The sequence below is a fragment of the Falco punctatus genome (assembly GCF_963210335.1).
Source record: "Falco punctatus genome assembly, chromosome: 2".
NCBI lineage: Eukaryota > Metazoa > Chordata > Aves > Falconiformes > Falconidae > Falco > Falco punctatus.
In genome coordinates this window covers 61,341,434-61,360,126 of record NC_137581.1, presented here as the reverse complement: position 1 = coordinate 61,360,126, position 18,693 = coordinate 61,341,434, and positions in this window count along the sequence as shown.

Sequence of the window (18,693 nt, the reverse complement as noted above, 5' to 3'; positions counted from 1 at the left end):
GAAGCAGAGGACAAATATCCCTGTTTCTTCAGCGGCAGTCTATATCCTCACAACAGTTAAGTCAAAATTGAATTCACCTAGTACTGCCCAGCCGGTAAGTGTACAGAAGCCAAGGATAATCATATACAATTTTATAACCCCATAGACAAAACACTAATCACATAGCTATATGGAAGAGAGCAGAACCATTGGGGGTTTCTTACTCCAAGTAGTCAAAAATATCTGTGAAATATAGGAATCAATCTTTCAGAGAGAAATAGAAAGTATCCTTATTACTGAGAATGCTTTGCTGACAACTCAGTCATTACACACACGCTCACACATGTTAAAGCTAGGAAGGACCACAGCATGTATTCCGACGGATTTCATGCATAGTTTATCACAAAGTTTCTTAACAGCTACCTTTTCAGCAAATTCATAACTGCTAGAAAGACATCCATCATACTGTAAACACTTCCAAGAGATGGAGGTATAGCGCTAAATGTAGCTAGGGAGGGAGCCCAGGAATTAGACCTGAACTTCTACATTGCTTAACTGTTATTTCAGTCCCTGGATCTGTTTTGGGCTGCTCCAACTAACCATATCCAGTACCATACCCCAAAACTATATGTAGTGCTACTCAGAGGATAGCTTACTCCAGTGACTACTCACAAAAGCAAAACAGAGGTGAAAAAGTTAAGAAAGGTACATCACAATTTACTTAAATTCTTCTTGTCATCAACAAGAAAAAAAATGATACAGCAAACATTATTTCAAAATGGCAATTTTAATTCAGTAGCTTTTTGTCCTAGCCAAATTTGAAGAGCCTGACTCAAAATGATATGAGGAGGAATCACTGACTTCAAGCCAAATTGACAATGGGGAATTAGGTAGTGAAGGTAGGTAGGAAGTTAGTAGGTACTGAAGAGTCTCAAAAGAGAGTGCTGCTGAACATTGGGTTCTACATAAAAGCATCTTAAATCCTGATTAAAACCACAGGTTATATTCTCCCTATTAAAACAAAAGAAAACAGAGTAAGATTTAAGAGTAACCAAGCCTCATAATGATACTATTAAGACTTTTTGTGAGACACTTAAAAAGAACATGAAATAGGGAAACATAGGGCTGTGACCAAATTTTAATTATTATTGAGTGGGGAGAGGCCAAAATAAAAGAGCAATTGAATCAAATATTAGGCCAATTAAATAAAGCAGACCTCCTGTACTGCTAGGTAAGGAAGGTTCTATGATCTATATTTATCCAGATGATGTTAAAGTAATATGAAACCTACTGAAGGACACTGCAAGCCCAACACCTCAATCTTGTATATTGTACACTCTGAAGCCTAAGATATGGGTTGGAAAGTCTAAGACTCCAATTCCCAAGTTAGTTCGTTTGGTTAACACAGCATTGATAAAGGGCACTGTTTGCTGATCACCATAATGAAACTGCTCCATACAGGATGCTCAGCCAAGGTAATTAATGAATTTAAGAATTTCTGGGCCATGAATGCCAGCGAGACATTTGACTCAAGAGCATTTTTTTTGTCCAAAGGTTTTAGAGGAATGCAGATTTAAATGGATCTACATAGTGTATAGAAGACCAGTGCACCCATGTGGATAATTAATCTGCAATTAGATCAATAAGGCTAAACAGATGGATAAACCATGAATATTGTTATGTGTCCGTTATTACTTAACTGAGCTATTGTATTTTTATTAAATTATTGTATTTTATTAAATTATTGTATTTTTATTAATTTATTAAATTAAGGGATTGCTGCTGTAAAAGGCACAAAGATATCAGAACAGGAAAAAAATCACTTTCCCTGCTGATGATGTGAGAGTCTCTGTTAGAGATTTATAAAAGGTCTGGCTATGTTTATGAAGGCTTAGGGAACAGTTTGGGATTGTGGTAGTATAACATGAAGTATGCCAAATCTGAAGTAACAAAAAAGGACCTCAAGCAGCAGCCTAATTTTCCCAGTGTCATTTGAGCAGAATGAAAAAACAAACAAACAAAAACAACCAAAAAACTATTTAGGGATGTGTCATTCTTATTGTACCATTTTATTAATGCTGAACCTCTAACCAACAAAATATACTGTGACCTGAGGAAGAGATACTCTGTCTCATGTAATAATGCCATCTAGTTTAGGTGAACACATGTATATGCGAGGGTGACAAAAAAATTCTTACATATATTTATTAAATTCTACTCAGACTCTTGGTGTGTGTATCTGTACATGCATAGGCTTTAAAAGTGTTAGAGAAGATACACAGCCATAAAGTATTTTATGTTAGGGAAAGGAAAAGCGTTCAAAAAATTGCAGCAGCGTCTAATCCAGTTCAAGTGCAGGAAAGAAAAAAAAGATAAGGCATAATGGTTTTAGAGCCCTAATAATATTTTACAGCTTGCTCTCTCTCCCACTCTGTGTACAATATTCAGAAGTTCTTGTGCAACCTCTGGTAAGATTCTTATATAGCTATCTTGGAGACTACATGTCTTTCCACAATCAGCTACCACTGCCTGAACTCTGCAGTTAACTGGGAAGCATATTCCCTCAGTAAGAGAAGGCAATTAATCGAGAAGGATTTTCTCTCCAGATTTAGGACCTCAGAGGCACAGTAGTTTCCACCATTCCCTTGTATGGAAAATGACCTGGTAAACACTGCTCCCCAAGAACACGAGACTGTAACTAAAATTTGGGAGAACGAAATGTCACAACCATATAATTCTTCTGTGTCGTCATTGCAATTAAAGATTTTATTCCTAATGCTGCCTACAAGAACAGCATGAGAAGCGGTATCTCTGAATCCCAGCATCATTCCGCTGATGTGAACTGCATCTCCTGGGTGTATGTAACAATAACCTGGTTTTGTACAAAAGGCACAGAGGACCATAAGAACTCACAAATTATATATGATTGCATATCTAAATGTAAATGAATTACATAATTACTTTCACATTTTTAGGATGATAGATTTCATCTTCAGAACTTAATGTGTTTGTTAATGTAACAAACCTCAAACTCCTCTGCAGTAAATGCTTTTATGTACAGCAGGAAAGAAATATGAAATGCTTCAAATGACAGCCCAAATGCTGTTTTAGTATCAGGAATAATTTAGTGGTCTCCCTCAGCTTCAGTGGCTGTTTAGGTCAGCTAAATTTGTGAATCCTTAAAAAGAGAAACGTGATCAAATGAAATATAATTCTCTAGTAAAATGTAAGTTGTTGTAAAGCTGTATTTTATATACTAATTCAACCCAGCAGTTAAAACTTAGCTCCCCGAACAACAAAAAGTTTTGCTGAGCACAGTCCTTCCAGCTTATAAACTGCTCCTTCCCCCACTGTCTTCTATGTAACTAGGCAAATACAAAAGAGACCAATCAAACAAGATTTTTGTTTACCTTTCACTGAGAGATAGAAAGTGGTGAGCCTGCATATGCTCCTTTGTCCACAGAGAACATACACTAGATTTTGTTTGATACACATTTTAAAAGTTCCTTTAAAGTTTTCACTTCTTAGAGAATGGTTGTGTTGCTATAGCTTTTGGCCCCTTGCTAACAGCAGCTTTTCCCCCCTCACTAGAATTTGAAGCTTTTGATCTCTTTTATCTTCTGCTTGCTCATAGTCTAAGAATTGCATCTGTGGCAAAGCTTGTCCTCTTAAGAGTCCATTGACTTATTGCTAGAAAACAAGGAAATAGCTTTCTTTTCACTCTGAGTCCCTGTTGAGATAATAGATTCTGAAGGGACACAGCCTGTGTGGAGTAATCAAAGCTATTGTTCATCACTGTTTGAAATGCACAGTGAAAATATGCTACTGGAGGGGGGTGTGGGTCGTGGTGGTGGTGCATCAAAAAAAGCTTCTACCTAAGAGATATATACAGACAGCAACCCAAAGTAGACCTTTCTTAAGTATCATACATCAGGTAGCACCAGGCTATGCTACAACTTGGACAGTAGCACATATTGAACATAAACAAACAGCATAAAAGCAAATACATACATTTTATTTAATTTCTGTGCTGCAGGAAAGGCAAGGCATTACTAGCACTCATCTTTCCGATTCAGAATGGCGCAGCACAGCTCACCAGACTGTCCCATTGTAAAACAAGCCCATGTTTTCAGACTGATTTCCCAAGCACTAGCGACTTCCATAGCATCCTTACCAAAATATCTCCCCAATCAACTAAGAAACAATCAAAAACCTTATCAGATAAAGGGGCTTTTTTTTTTCTCCCACAAGAGATCTTTTCTTGGAGAATCAGTTACAAAAAAAGAGAAGTCCAACTGCCCTTGAACTTAATAACATCTGCAATGATGCGTTACTACTAGCAATGAGTACACCACTAGTATCAGTAAGAATGATAACAATGAGGACAAAAATAACATCACATTATATGGTCAATCAAAAAGCTGTCTCTGTCTACTAGTATGGACAATCTTCACAATTTCATCATGATTCATGGGATATTTAACATCTTTTTCTTTAACACTTAACGCCCAGTGTTTGTGATGATACTACAGCCCTCAGGTTTAATTTTGAAAAGTCTGTCCCATGAAATTTCTAAGAAACATTTTAAAAAATAAAGTATGCATTCAGAAAAAAAGCAAAACAATCCCAAACAACAAAACAGACTCAAGTATTTCTTATTTTTTGAATCTGCACTTTTTAAACTAGTCCCCCAATTTCTGCATATTTGAAGAGGGATTCAAACCTCAACTTAAGATGTTGCTCAAGGCAGTTGTGTAGACACCAGCCACCAGCACCACCCCTCCTTCCCCCACACACACAAAAGAAAGACAGGCAGTTGCCAGGGATAATGGTTCCCACTTATGCTGCCATATGTTTCCTAGGACAGGATCTCAGCAGGTCTCCATCTTGTCTCATCGGCTATTTAGGGGCCTTAATTTACCCCTACACTTAGATGAGAGTTCCTCCACTCCAAGTTCTAAACTAAGAATAAACTAACAGTTAAATCTCCTAAGCAACAAATGAATTAAATAATATTAAAACAACAACAAAAACAAAAAACCCACCCAAAACCAAACAAAAAACTGTTCAGAAATAACTGCATTTTAAAGAACAGTTTTAGTCCTGTTATAATTCATTACTCATATAGGATGCATGCATTAGGATATATAAATAAAATAAAACAAATTAATTAATCTTTGATTTTAAAGCAGGGTTATGAAATCACTATAATTTTGTATTATTACAAAACCAAAATGATTTCAGGAAAAATGCTTCATCATCTTTTTACCACTAATAGTCCATTAGTGCCTACAACAGCCAAGCCACAGAAGGGTTTCACTTCTTGTGCATGTTATCACATTGCAAAAAACCAACAAACTCCCTCACTTGCGACAATTATCAAGAACCGAGTTCTGTGTAATGAACTTGCCTACTCTGTGATGTTTCATGTGCTCCAGTTCTTACATGATTTCACAAGAAACCAGCATGCCTCTAATACAGATTTTTAAAAAGTCACGTTTTACATTACAATTATTACTAAAGGAAATCATTACATAAAACGTTGAATCGCTCCAGTGACACTGTATTTTTCTAACGTTTTTTTACAAATGAGGGAATGCCTTCACTGGAATAATTCTGTTCCCACCAGGGTTTGCCAGTTCAGAGATGTACTACTGTAAGGTTACCCAAGAAAATCTGAAACTCCCACAGCTTGACACAAGTAACATACTGCCAGAAAGCCTCTCCCTTCACAGAGCTCTATTATTACACATATTTGCAGCCCAGCAGGGAAGGCTAGCAGTGAATCACGTACAGTCACTGCCCCAGGGAGATGATCCCTTCTTGATGTCAATCACAGTGAAGATTCTCTCACTCTTTCATTTGCAGTAAGGCTGCAATGGCCAAGGGAGGGTTCAGGAATGCAGTTATCACAGAGCCAGAAGAGGTCCTCCTTAAATGATGCTCATTTAGGGCTTAAATATAAAGCCAAACATTTCACTTTAAAGGAATATTTTACTAAACTTTACAGAAGATCAAGGAGAAAGTTCCAGGGTTCTATGATGAGTGGTGTGCACCTCTGCTGCTATGCAAAATATATTCTCTGCAGCTGAATTAGTGAAAACAGCCTCTGCCTTTCCTAAACTCAAGATAGTTGGCTTCATTTTCTACTAAGGCAGCCTAACCTCATCGCGCATACACAGAAAAAGAAAGTGTTTGGAGGAGTGGAAGAGAAAACATTGATGCCCACATCTAGTCGCAGAATGGTAAGACAGGCGTTCACTTGCAGCATCTTCACTGGAACTATCCGGGATTATTCAGTCTGAGGCCTGATTTTGAACTTTTTGTAATGATGACAACAACAGCAATAATGCATTTGGAACCACCAAATCTAGCATAATAAATAGTAATGCTGGAATCATCACTAAACTTACCATAAATGTTTCCCTGACATTAGATCAGAGCAGAATCACCTTGGATTGATGGCAAACTTTGGTCTCTGCAAGAATCTGTTCAGTAGGGGCATCAAAAATGCTGCTCTCGTAGGTCTTTATACATACAGAGCCTATTAGGGACAGCTATGAAGGCACGCGCTCAGCTAATCATCATACCTGTCTTTCTGACACCCATCTTAAATGAAGTTCCCCAATTTCACAAGGATTTGGGTGTATTTAAAAGACATGTACTATAAAACAGTATCAGGCTGCATTTATTCACTGAATAAGCTTGCTTTCAAATATTTTTGTGAAACAAGTTATTGTATTTCTAATCATAACGTATTATTTTCATCGTCATTGCCACCACCATTATTACTCATTATTAAATTGAAACACAGAAATCAGATGGGCAAAGAAAAGGCAAAAAAATAAAAAAGGATTAACAAGAAGTCTAAGACTTTAAATAGGCTGCTGTACTTTCAAGCCTACCTGCCATTACAAATACACTTTGTTTCTATAAACAAAAATTACTTTAACCCAATGATGAAGTTATTTCTTCATTAAGGAAATTAATAAGCTTTTCAGAGACTTGTGGATTCAAATGTGTGGACAATAAAGGGAAAAGTGCTCATTTCTGTGAATTGTTAACTTCCCAGTGGCTCCACTCTAACATGAATGCTGTGGAGATATTACTTAAGATCGGTTTTATCATACAAAAACTGTGGCCAGCAAAAAGGATCATACTCCATTTTACTTGTCAGTTTCTAGGCTTTATATGGAATGTAAGTTTTTACATCTTTTTACTTTGTTAATGTTTTAAAATATTTCATGTTCAACTACCAGCAAGTACACAGCTGGCATACTCAATTACATAGAATTATAGTACTTTTTATTTATGAGGATTCTAATCTTGCACTGTTGTTCAGTGACATAAAGCACCCTTAAAAACATACTCTGTTTCTCTTGAAATAGTTCTAAAGAAACTTAGAGATATTAAAGCAATTTCTATTGCAGTGTATTACTGTGTAGTACAAGAAAGTTTATCTCAACTAAGAAAATTATTCAAGACTAGTTATGAGTTGGTCCACACATAAGCTAACCTCAATTTTTTCCCCTCATGAAGGTGTGGGTTAATACTGCTTGATTTAGCTTAACTAGGCAAGTTTAATTTTGATAGGCACTGAGAATGGATGCCAGCTAGGTAAATCAAGTTGGGGTTGGGGAGAGATAGCCTCGATTTTATCTTGGAAAAATGTCTAAGTTAGATAACACGGCAATGCATTATCCGAGCTTAGTGTACCTATCAAAGGCAAAGGCCTAATTGAAGACTTATTCTCACACACTTAACATAGTCCTTTATTTACATATCACTGACAGGAGAGTGCCAAGAGTCCATAATAAGACAATCTGTTTCTGTGAAATAATATAATAAACTAAAATATGACAAGATGCACAGTAGCTACTTTCTACTTAAAAAAAAATATCAGAGGTTAACAGTATGTATTGGAAACTTTCCTTTTAATGAACTGTTTTAATGCACATTTTCAGGAATGTAATAAAGCATCTGAAGCCACAGAAAAAATTATGATCTCCAATGAAACTTAAAAATGGACAAACTGGTTCATCCCAAGATATATATACAAAAATAATTGGACTGAGAATTTACATGTCAATTTCTACTTAAAAAAAAATTTAGGGACTATTACAAACCACTTAAAATGAAGGTTCACAATGGAAATGCTGACCAACTCACAGGCTGGGCAAAAAATGGATTGAGAGCAGCCCTGAGGAGAAGGACTTGGGGCTGCTGGTGGACGAGAAGCACAACATGAGCTGGCAATGTGCACTTGCAGCCCAGAAAGCCAAACAAATCTTGGGCTGCATCAGAAGCAGTGTGGCCAGCAGGTTGAGGGAGGCGATTCTCCCCCTCTACTCTGCTCTTGTGAGACCCCACCTGGAGCAGTGCATTCAGCTCTGGGGCCCCCAACAGAAGGACATGGACCTGTTGGAGCAAGGCCAGGGGAGGCCCATGAAGATGATCAGAGGGCTGGAGCACCTCTTGTGTGAAGACAGGCTGAGAGAGTTGTGGTTGTTCGGCCTGGAGAAGAGAAGGCTCTGGGGACACCTTACAGCAGCCTGCCAGTACCTACAGGGGGCCTATCAAAAAGCCTTTTGACAGCTTTTAGAGGGACTTTTGACAAGGGCAGGTAGTGATAGGATAATGGGGAATGGCTTTAAACTGAAAGGGGGTAGATTTAGCTTAGGTACAAGGAAGAAATTCTTTACTGTGAGGGTGCTGAGACACTGGCACAGGTTGCCCAGAGCAGCTGTGGGTGCCCCATCCCTGGAAGTGTTCAAGGCCAGGCTGGATGGGGCTTTGAGCAACCTGGTCTAGTGGAAGGTGTCCCTGCCCATGGTGGGGGGTTGGAACTAGATGATCTTTAAGGTTCTCCCAATCAAACCGTTCTATGATTCCACGACTATACTTCACCAGTGCTTGCTAGACACGTAAATGCTCACACTATGTAAGAATGTGACACATTCTTTGATAAACCCTGCTTCCTTAAACAAAAAAAATGAATGATCACCTTTTCCAGCTCAGATCAGGACAGATTTAAGCACAGAAATCCCTATCCTGGATATTACCTGACTTCCCAGAACAGCTTTGAAGCAGGAATTTTTCTAAGCCATGAGTGAAGATTTATTATATGCAGCATTAAGGAGGCAAGAATTACTCTCTTCAATTTTTTGTTAAAAGACCATTCTTTTAAGAGGTTTCCATGGCCAAAAAATCATTGCAAAATTAAATTTCTCTTATCAGGGCAAATCAAAGGCATTTGTTTTACATTCTATCCAATATAATCTGCAAAAATATCAATCTAATCAAGTCACACATAGTTTTCACTACAGTTTAGCAAAAAGTAGTATCTGACTCTCAGAAATGAATCAGATATATGGGTACAGTAATTTTGGTACAGCAGTAGGCCAAGGCCAAATATGAAATAAAATTCATGGTTAATATAATATACCTTTAGCCTATGCTGTTCTTAAGACTTTTTCACTAGATCCTTTCTACAGGGAATCAAGCAGCTTATTTCTGATTCATGTTTTCTCCTTTTCTGGGAGTGGTTCCCAGTGTAGTAATCCTTGCCAATAGGACCAAATCGTGGTTATTTTAGAAGCATGTTACAGATTTAGTCCCATGATTCAAGCCACCATCTGGTTCTAAAGGGGAAAACCCTTCTCTGTGGAGATATTAACCTAACCTGTCTCCAGTCTACACTAATCATTATGTTAAGGACAGAGTGAGTCCATTAACCCAAATGGAATGGGTGGAGGCTTTGATAAACCAGTAATAACAGGCGTCAGACTAGTCAGAGAGGATTGTTCTTACTTACTTGCTTTCTTATAAAAGGGAACTTTAGGCTCACTCAAGAATTCTGTTTCCACTGGGACTGAAAAACCATGCATTTATTTCCATCAAAGGTAAGCGACTGCGTTTAGTGTAGTGCCCATAAAACAGGAAATAGAATGTTGTTCAACAAAGGTTGACCTGCTCCTGTAGATTTTGGTCAACATTGCTTTTGTTCAGAATGGGAAGCAGGGTTCCTCTAATTGTACCATTCCAATTCTTCTCATTGCAGCCTTTTATATATTCAAATGGATGCATCCATTTAAAGTTGTCAATGCTCTGAAAAAATTGCACAAGCAAAAGAAGTGTTGAGAATTGGAAGAAAGCCAGTGACCTTCAGTAGGAAGAAAAAAAAAAAAAGCAAGTACAATTCACATTCACAGGGCAACAGTTTTCAAACACAAGTTCCCTAGACCCTGTTCTAGCAGTGGGTTTAAAACAGGCTTAACTTTCATTAAGAACACCATGCAAAGAAATTCAGACAGGAATCATTTGCAACAACCGCACACTGGACCTTCAGGACTGGGGACTGTGCTCTCGAGTGCCATCTACTGACACCTAAACCATTAACCGACTGTTCAAGCATCTCGTGTACGAGTACTCACGTCAGAGCTCAGAGCATGCATGCAAATACATACTTATTTAGGCTACTCCTATTGTAGTCATATTCTCTTATGAATTTTAGAGTAGGGAAATCCAAGGTGTCTTGCAGACTGTTTTTAGAAGGGCGTGCTAATGTAATATTAATACAATCATGTTGGAATTCATCTTTAATGCACACAGTCAGACCACCATCCAACATCCACAAGCATGAGTGCAAATCCTTTTGCCAACCTCTGAGAGTCTATCTGGAGCTCTTAAAATGGTCTTTTCAATTCAAAAGTGTTAGCCAAAGTACATAATTATAGGGAAAACTCTTTATCGCATCTTGAAACAGGCAAGAAGAAAACAGGTTTTCAAGCACATTTTATGGACAAAGGAAAATAAACTGCATATAGCACTATTACAAAATATTTGAATTATTTACTTGCCTTTTCCTTCCACGTATCTCAAAGAATTGTAAGAGACTGAGAAGCATTGTCATCACAATTTTCTACAGAGGAAAACCAAAAAAGGAAACTAAAATGTGGGTGTTTTTTTTCTTACGAGCAAGGCAGTTGCTGAAATGGGAAAGTATTTCAGGAATTCTCACTTCTACATGCTATTTTTCAGATCACTGTTTAAAACAGCATATTTGAACTGATTCCTTTCATACTAATTCAGGAGGTTGACATTTTTAAATAGCTGCATACAAATGTCTAATGAAAGATAAATTTACAACCTCTTTGGAAAATACCACTGATACCTAACTGCAGAGCTATGTCAAAAAAGAACAGTTACCTTCATTCATAGTACAAATTCATGTCATAAATTAACACTACAAAATGAAGCACAGTTAGTTTCATACACAGCTGTATGAAAGGGTCCCTGCACAATGACCACTATCAGTCTTCAGATACCAACTTAGCTGCAGGTTTGGCTTTCTTTCAATAAGGAAAATATATTTAATATTAAAATACCTAAAAATCTACAAGCATAATAAACCCCCAGTATCCTTAGAAACAAATCTGCATCGCCTGTGTTTTTCACCCCCATGCTGCAACCCAGTTCTAAAAGATGATTCTGCCTGTAACATCTTTTCAGTTTTATAATCTGTTTTTGTAACAAAAAGCTCAAAGAATTCAAAGTGATGTTTTTCTTTTTCTTCTGTTCTCCAAGGTAACTACTCTAAGGGGATGTAATAATCCTAAAAGATTGATTCATTTAGGGGGTAGTGATACCCAACGTAGATGCAAAGGAGATCGAAAGAAAACTCAAAGAGGCATTAAAAAAAAGCAAAGGACAAGACCCTGAAACACTTGAAGACCTGCCCTAACATTAATAGCTAACATAAAATATTGATACCTCTGAAACAAGGCCAAAAAAAAAAATCAGGAAGGAAGATCTAGCCAAATGGCCTTCCTGCAGATGAAAAGCAGTGTGCTACAGCACTTACAAAAGGGCAGTAATAGGTGTTTTGGGAACATCCAAGCTGATGCATTCTCTAGCCAAGAGGACTGAGCTTGTTACACAATTTAACCCTTTCCAACAGCATTAGTTTGGACCCTTATCAGAGCACTGCCTCCCAACCACTCTCAGCATGCACCAAGACTTAAGAAAGTGATACTTGCCGTAGTGTTTTCTATGTAACACCCAGTGAACTAGGAACAAACCATCCCACGACTCAGCTACATGCTGCTAGTATGGATAAGATCACTGGGAAGGCGGAACTGTTTGCACTGTGACAAAGCTAAACTAGATGGTGCCATTCAGTGAGGTTACCTCTGAGGAAGTACAGAGTAAGGGCTGTGACTGCATAGACAGGCAGATTGAAAACAGGACCAGAGTACGCACAGCTTCCTTCTGTCTAGCTCACCACACACCTCTCCATTAAGAAATAATAATGCCTATTACAATTGGCCTTAACAGGCTTTGCCAGTTTGAACATAAAATGAAACTGTACTGGTTTTAAATAGGGTATTGCTGCTGTACAAGCATAAATATTTCATTAATAATGTATTTTTCAAGACTATATGGATCTCTTCTTAAGTTGTGATTTGGTGATATCTTTTTTTGCAACAGCAAGCTTTGCTCATTTGTTTCCTGGTAGATAAACTTCACCGTTCAAGAAAAAACATTATACATGCCCTCCCAGTACTGATATTCCATTACTGTTTCTGTCACTGAAGACAGTGAGCAAAGGAAGTTACTGGCCTGTGATTTGGAAACTCCCTTGCCTACCCTAAGCCATGAGGCTGTAAACACAGCTCTTCTGCAGGCTCTGTTCCACATTTGTGAGGTAGAGATAATAGCAACTCCGTGCTTGCTTCACAATAGTGGTGTGAAGTTAAACACAATAAACCCTCAGGAACACTGTGGTCATAAGAACAGTAAAGTAGCAAAGGCAAAAAGTCAGGGCATATTTATTTTGCTGGCACAGTGCTGCTCTCAGAGTAAGTAAACACATCCTTAGTGTAATGACAGGTAGGGTTGCAAGTGAGATGCAACTGGCCTGTTGCTTTTAACTGGTATTGTTACTGTTGCTAGCTTTTCAGGACACTGCAATCAAATAATTATTGTTTCCTTGGTTGCCAACTATTTTTCTTTTATTAGTAATACTGATCTTTGTTTGTTCTTCTTCCTCCCATGGGAAATTTCAACATGCCTGCAGAAGGGATGTTGTATGACTCTCATTTATAATGGGATGACTCCCTTTCTTCCCAGGGGAGACTTTCTCTTTCCATTTTTTTCCCCTCTGTATTTGTAGATGGGGACACCAAGTCAAATCTCTGCTGTGTTCACATTCATGTGATCTGAACGAGACGAACAGATCAGTTCTCATACATTTGCCTAGGAGACGTACAGCCGAAGAGAATTCATCTCAGACACCATTCCATTTAAACTGTTTAACATTCATTCTGGGAACATTAGCAACAGACCATACAGAGAAGTAGTATCGAAAATACATTTTTGTGGTTTTTTTTCTTTCCTTAATGCAGTGTGTGTTTCCTGGGGGTTTGCATCCTTCATTTCTTTGCTTTTTTGCTCTTCACTTCCTACTTGTTTTCTCACCATGCTCATTCCTTTCTCACCAATGCATGCATTTTACTGCCTGTCCCCAATCTTACTCACTCACAGCTTATTTCATGTGGGTTTGTCCTCCTTAGTTACCTCCCTCAACCCCCACCCAATCATCCTCTTTCAGGTATGTAGTTTACTTTGCCTTCTTATCATGAGCTACTACCCTCTGTTCTAGAAAATCCTTTTCTTTCACTAGGTCATCATATACTTCTGTCACTCTCATTTGTAGCCCCTAGCTCCACTACTGGCAACTCCTGCTGATGACAGATGTCACAATCAGCTGCAAGCCTGCTTTTGGCTCTAAGCCTGAGGGAAGCTCCAGACTTTTTTCACATTTGCTCTTTGCAGCATCACTTTTATACAAATGCAGCAAAGTCACCTTTTCCTGAAGTACAACTTCGTAAGAGACTTTCAGGTCTCTCTGCACCACCAAGACTGAATACCTGTAGAAACAGCTTGAGGAAAAATTGCAGACAATGCTATCCGGCGGGGTGAGTAAGTGTGGATGGCATTTTGCCTTGGGAGTCCTGTTTTGAGCAGTCGGAGCATGTCAGTGCATTATTTCATTGCCTAATATACACAGCAGGAGCTCCAGCCTTGAGTGTGCAGACGAACCTTCATCATACCAACCCTAAGCTACATTCATCCTCCCCCACCATCCAGTGCAATACTTTTCATCTCTTCCCATGCCTCCTGTGCCGTTCAACCTCAGCATTACCTTCCCCCACCCATTTCTACCACTTACCTTTGGCAAGCCAGGAAGAATACCTAATTGTCCAACAAGGAGCTAAATGAAGACAGTCTAGGGTGTGCTAACTCATCAACCAACTAGCAGGAAAGTCTACAAATTCAGATTGGCTAGATATACCAATGCTATATAGATTCAGATTGGCCAGGTGCCTATCTACCCGATGCTGGCAGCCACATACCAGTCTTCTAGCCTGCAAAAAAATGGCTTAAGGGGCTATGTCTGTATAGATCCAATGTACGAAGTAATTGCGTCAACTTTTGGCCTGTGCCTTCTACACCATCTATGTGCTCCTGCACAAAGAAGTAAACACCAAAGGACTTGCTAACTCAGCGCTACGTGACATTAGCGGCTATACCTGCATTAGCAAGTAGCACTTTACAATAGAAAGTCTGTGAACTAATGCAATGGCTGCTGAGAACCAGATGCCCAAGCTATATGCTTTTGGGAAGAGCTTTACTTTCCCCTAGCTCTAGACCAGTATTGCAGACTGAAAGATCAATAGCAGATGGAGTCTTAGAATACATCATGCAATTTCAGAGAAACATAGAACGGTTCAGGTGGAAAGGACCTCTGGAAGTCACCTTGTCTAACCTGCCTTGCTCAAGCACAGCCACCTGGTTGCCCAGGGCCATGCCCAGAATATCTCCAAGGATGGAGATTCCACAACTTCTCTGGACAACCTGTACCAGTGCTGGGTCACCCTCACAGTAAGAAAAATGTTTTGTTATGTTTGAACAGAACTTACCAATTTCAGTTTTTATTTTAGACTTAGTTTACCCAGTCTGAGACCACTCCAGTGCAATCAAATCAACATTCAAGAGATTTATTTCAACAGCAAAAAAAACCCTAGCTGAAATGCTAATGTAGATTCATTCACTGGTGGTTCTACTACAACCATGTTCTGCCACCCATATTCACAATCAGCAGTGCCTGACTTTACAAAGTGGTGTTTAATACAATATTTTTTTAAATGTATCAACATGGTATGGGCAGTTTTCTTTCTCCGTAGCTGCTTCCCTGTCTCCAAAAACAGGACACAAAGAAAAACACAGAGAACTGTCTAAATACAAATATAACACTATGCTGTGCATTGCAATGGTTTAAACCATAGGAGATACGCTTCATCCACTTGGTAATAATGCAAGTAAAATATAAAGGAGAGACCAGTGCATTCCCTTCCACATTTACTTCACTTTCCACATTACCAAGACTGTATCCCAAGAATTCATAAAGCTGCAATTAGCATCTGTGGCAGAAACCTGAAAACTTATCAAACTTGTATGCCAATACAAAACACTATCAATGACCAGTAACCACATACACATTGATGTTAGCTGTATCTCTAAAGTAGGACATCTAGGCATTACACAGTCCATGCATTTAGAAGCCTATTCCACTCTAACACTTTGCCATCTCAGACACAGACCCAAACAAACCAGGCCTGAAGCCAAATTTTGAAATCAACACACAGCAAGGCTGATGGCATATTAAATACACTGTGCACAGACTCTACAGAGTGTACAGCCACGTACAGCATAACACAACACTACACAAGCAGTGGGTTAGATGCTATGCATGCTGAGGGTGCCCAGCGTTCAGAGCTTTGTGATCAATCAAGACAGACCTGTTCTAGTATTGCTGAAGTCACGATTATGATTATAGCTCTGTGGCAGATCATCAGTTGGGACACTGAAGTCAGCCAGGTCACTCATGAAAATACAATTCAGTTTGACCTGCACAACTGCAATCATTGCAGTTGAAAAATTATCAAACCATCTACAGACAACTACTACTGATACAATTTAGGAATAAAAGATTGAGGAACAATAATACAGTCAAATGACACATGCCACCAACTTTTGAAGTCTTCCAAAAAGAGTGGAGAGACATTCTAATAAAAACTCCCAGAATGATGGACTTCAAAATGTTTATTTCTTGCTAGTATTTACTCTTCAGATCAGTAGGAAAAATATCTACAAGTACAGTCTCTCAGCTTTTCCCATTTTAATGAGATTTTCACAAAAACTTTCAAAAAGTTTAAAAGCTTTTGTTAAAATTAAACTGTATAACACTGCATCATGTCCAAACGCTTTATTCCTTCAGCCTGTAACCTAACTAGTCAGGGAAATGTATTAATTAATCAATTTGCAAAATGAAGTGCTACTTTTGTGAATACAGGAGACAGAATCTGGCACTCGGAAGACTTCCTGCTAAACTGGCTTGCCCATATAGACAGTATATTTGTCCTGCACTTTTTAAGAAAACATTTTAGGAAAGTAGTAACTGTTATTTTCTGCCCATTGATATGTGCAAATTTTAATTTTAGAGTTCATCAATTTGCATGGTGGTAAGAAAAAAGAAAAAGATTTCATCTGACCTTTTTTGATAAAATTTTAACAGAATACCTATTAACATACAAAAACGCTTCAGGGTCAATTCCCATTAATTGTAGTAGCACTGATTTAATTTTTAAGTGTACGTAGGATGCTTTTCCCATACCTGCAACCCTATTTTTACCATAAACAAGTTGCTTCTTGACTACTTTTGTAAAAAAACGTAATCGCTCCCAGTCATTTTCATATTCATAGGGAAAAAGTGGTACTGCTAGATATATTAGTGTGTTTAAAGAAATTGGGGGGGGGGGGGGGGGGGGGGGGGAGGGAGGGAATAGGAAAAGTTCTAGTTATTAATAAAATATGCAAAATATTCTGGATATAGAATTTCCACAGCCAGTACTTCATCCAAATAGTTTTTCAAAATCAAACAAGAATTAGGAATGCATAAAGTACTCATGCTAACTAGGAGTCACCAAGCCAAGCGGAAATACTCTACAGGGAGGCATGGCTGTCGCCCCGTTAAAGCCAAGGTGTCTGAGTCAACACCATAAGGGTGGCATCTCCATTTATTTAGGAACCAAAAATTAGAGTCCTGCCCTGAGGGCAGTGCCTACAGTAGCCTTTGAAGAACTGAGCATGGCTCATCCCTTTTGAAACACAGCTGCTGTGGGAGGGAGCATGTTATGCAACACCCAGGCAGTTACAGCATCTGCCAGTTTTTGTGCTCTGGCTCTCAAGATTAGCTGTTTCTTTTCTCATGATTATTTAGCAAAACTCAAAACCAGTCTTTTGAATAGACTTACATCCTGGGCAACTTGCTCCCCCCTTTCCAGAGTACCACAGTCCTTAGGGTTACAATCATGTTGCCTCCTGCATCTGAACAAGTCTATTTTGTGTTTTGTGAAATCCGCTTGGTTTCAGCTGAGGAAGCAGAAGGGGACTCTGCCCCTAACTCCCTTCTCACACTCCTCCAGCCTAGACACTGGCCTGGTGATTAACATACTGTCATGGGAAGGAAGAGACATTGATATGAATGAGGACACACCTGAATCTAATTTTCTTGCTTGTCCAACTAGTCTAACCACAATGCTAACCACTGGATCATGAGCAACCTGGTTTGGAATAACACTGTCCATTGCTACTCTGGTTTGGTTTTTTTTTGTTTTGTTTTGTTTTTTAGGTTTTTTTTAAAGGAAATACCCAAGTATTCACATTGAATCAGTCCCTCATGGGGCTCAGATGACACCTCAACTCGTTTCTGACTGGCTTAAGGCCCTAGCTACACATACCAAACACTACAATTGCTATGAAGTCTTTCAGATAAATCAGAATATGCCTACAGAATTAAAGTAGCTCTGCGATTGTGCAGCTGCTGAGGAAGGTTGGTTGGATTTTTACTAATGTCTGTCTTCAATGAATCAAGTCTTAGGTCACATATAAATACTTACATGTAATATTAAATCTGCATACTCCATATAGTATGAATAATTTTAAATAGATGTTTATTATTAGGAAAAGGCATATCAGTATGAATACACAGCCAGTAGATCAGTATCTCAAGTTACAATCAAAACTTGTATCCACTAGTTTTAATAGTATTCAAGAGCTTTTGTATAGGACCTAAATGGACTAGGCAATGTGAACAAAGCAAGTGAATGAACGTTCCTTTTCCTTTCTTCCAAGTAGACAGAAGAAAGTAGTCCAAACATTCAAAAAGTGGTAAGAGGATTTACATAAAAATCATAAAATGTCCTGTGACATTTGATAATTAATGTAATTTAAATATTCCCACATTGATCATTATTTGGAAATTTTATTTATTTTCTAAAACTAAATCCACATGGGAATGAAAACGGATATTGTTTTAAATTAATTAGATCATCATACATCCACACACTAGTCCTGATTACTGAAGCTGTGCCTTTTTTCATATACAAATTACAAAACACTTTCAACAGCATTCTGTATAGTATTGTTAATTTTCCAAGGATATGATTATCATCCGAACATATGGAAAGAGTATTTCAGCTAAAAACTATACTTATATGTACAGTCTACCCAGCCTTTCTCTATAGGTACAAAGTGAAAACCCTTCCCATTTATTTAATTTCTCATTGTACAAGGTTTCCTCTCCATTCT